This window comes from Dendrobium catenatum, unplaced genomic scaffold, assembly GCF_001605985.2.
Source record: "Dendrobium catenatum unplaced genomic scaffold, ASM160598v2 fragScaff_scaffold_107, whole genome shotgun sequence".
NCBI lineage: Eukaryota > Viridiplantae > Streptophyta > Magnoliopsida > Asparagales > Orchidaceae > Dendrobium > Dendrobium catenatum.
This window is the reverse complement of record NW_021318569.1, coordinates 407,423-410,511: the sequence shown is the minus strand read 5'-3', so window position 1 is coordinate 410,511 and position 3,089 is coordinate 407,423.

Below are 3,089 nucleotides of genomic sequence, written 5' to 3'. Positions count from 1 at the left end.
AGTCGATGGCGAATCAAGACAAAAACGAGGTCAACAACCACCCAGGATACGCCCTCTGACACATCAAAAAAATGAGCTTGCTGACACTGCAAGCTCTATACATCCTTCACACGCAGGTCGCCAACCTCGCATTCGTTCAGACATCCCCGAGGACTCAGCCCGAAAGTGTATTGCTGAACTCCCTTGCAACGCCCTACATCATAAACTAAGAAGATTAGTACGTGAAGAGTTCCCCCGAGGTGATGTGAGACAAACTCTTCGACAACAGAACTTTCATGAGTCATCACCTTTAACTGAAGCCATTCTTCAGCACCCCATTTCGGTTGGCTTTAAACTACCGAGCATCGAGTCCTACGACGAGACATCCGACCCATACGAGCATATCGATCACTATAAAACCATCATGCATATGCAATGAACCTCGGATACACTCCTATGTCAGGTTTTTCCTGTCATCCTTAAGGGATAGGCTCGAACATGGTTATATTCGCTTTCATCCGGAACGATCCATTTATTCGTCAAATTGGTCAAAGTGTTCGTCGAACTGTTTGTAGCCAATCGAAGAATTACTAAGAATTATTCCCAACTCTTCGGGATCCGTCAAAATGAAGGAGAATTGTTGAAGGAGTATTTTTAGTGATTTTCTATCGAGGCAAGATAAATTCCAAGAGTAGACCCTAAATTACTGAAAGGGGTCTTTCTTGGAGGCCTTCGTCCTAGCCCATGCTATTCGGCACTCATGCAGGATACTGTTCATTTATATGCCAACCCGATTCATCGTGTGGAGGTGCAAATCTTAGTAGATTTAACTATAAATGCTTAAAACAAATAGTTTGAGCAAACCAATAAAAAACGTAAAGTTGCACCTAGGATTGATAATTCATCCTCACAATAGAAGAAGCAATGGAAGAATAATCTACCTCCTAAGCCTCCATTGACGCGATGGGAACCTCAAAAGGAGGAGTAAACCCCACTTAATATATCTCGAGTAAATGTATTGATGGTTGTTTGAGATCAAGATCCAATGAAATGACTAAATCCTTTGAAATCGAACACATGAAATCCAGAATCGAACACATCAATCCCAGTGGGAGTTGATCCGACCTCTTCCACACATGTTAACATCATCAAGCAGGGCTCTGACATACAACCTTATATAGGTCTTAGATCATTAGTGGATTCTCTCGACCTCTTCCACACAAGTTAATATCATCGAGCAAAGGCTCTGACATACAACATCGGATAGGTCTTACATCATCGGTGGATTCTCATGACCTCTTCCACACATGTTAACGTCATCGAGCAAAGGCTCTAACATACATCATTGGATAGGTCATATATCCTTGATGCATTCTCTCGGCCTCTTTCACACATGAATACAAAATCTTGGAAGGCTTAAAAATCTTAAAAGGTACAAGCTTACAAAAATTATACATCAAATTTATTTTTGCAAGAATCTAAAAGTAAAAAGTATAATGACATCATTCGTACAAATTACTATCATCAAGCAACAAGAAACTTTAAAATAGTTAAATATCATTGGTGGATTTAAGTGACTTTTTTTTCTATGGCACACAAGCATCTCCTACAACTTTTTTTTTTAAAGAAAGATTACTATTTGTTCTTCATCAGACATCAACTCAATTGACACTATTAGTGTGTCTTTGGAATGCTGATAGTGTACACCACTTCATAAGGGATATATGATATTTATACTTTTCAATATTGATGCATATTACCTTAGCAAAATATCATTGGACACCCACCATCATCAGCCATTCGTCTGATATCTGGCGGCGGTCCTTTACTTCGTATCATCCATCATCGGATTATCGCTCGACTGATACTTGAAACGTATCCTCGAACTTTCTCCTTCAGCTCTACTCTCGGCCGTTAATTTCCTACAGGCTTCAACTCGATTATCCATCACTAACAGACTCCCGCTCAAATGGCATTAAAGTTTTCCCTTCTACTTATCACTTATGGTTCTCCTCCAGGATATTATTACCGCTAGATCTTCTCAAATCACCCTCGTATATAAGTAGCAATCGATCTTCTTCTGTCAAGGGTTGTCTATTAAGAAGATAACCACTCATCACGACTCATTCTACACAAGAGAGGGGCACTGAAGCTTGATAAGGGAATGCCGCCTATCTATGACAGTGGAATGTCTCTAATGTAAGAAGCAGAATACAATAAAAAGAACATCTCAAAAAAATCCTAACTTCTACACAAGGAGAGAGGTCTTGAATTTGAGTAGGGGATGCCACCTATCAAAATAGGGGAATATCTCAACTGTAAGAAAGTTATAACGAGGGAGGAGAAAGAAAAAAAATTTCAACTTTTGTACGAGAGGAGGGGGTCGATTTACATAGGGAAAGTCACATACTAAAAACAGCAGAAGACCACTAGAGCAGGAAGAAAAATGGAGGAGAAAGAAGGAGAAAGAAAAGAAAATTTTAACTTCTGTACAAGAGGAGGGGCGCTGAATTAAGTAGGGAAAATCACCTACGTAAAACAGTGGAATACCTCGATTGTAAGAAGATAGCCAGAGGAGAAGTTAGTGAAAGGAGAAAAAAAATTTCTTCTACACTGAAGAGGGGTGCTAATTTAAGTAGGAAAAGTCATCTATGAAAAATAGCGAAAGACCTCTAGAGCAAGAAGAAAAATGGAGGAGAAAGACAAGAAAATTCAAACTTCTATACAAGAGGAGGGGAAATGAATTAAGTAAGGAAAGTCATATACATAAAATAACGGAATGCCTCGGCTATAAGAAAGTCAGAGGGAGAAAAGAGAGAGTGCAAGTTTCTCTGTGGTCCTATAGGGGTATTTATAACATTTTTTGGAAGAGGATAGGCTTCATGAAGATTATAGAATTTTGTTGGAATTTTATAAATTTTTCTGAAATTTTTTAGAGATTTTTTGAGTTAAAAATGCTTTAAAAAAATAAAAATTCAAGTAACCGCCGGCTAAATGCCATAGAACTGCGCGCAAGCGCGACTAATCGAGCGCTGAGCGCAGGTCGCCGCCGGCGTCTGCGGCGGGTGGTAGCCGATCGATTCGGCCACCTACGCTTGTCCTATTATAAT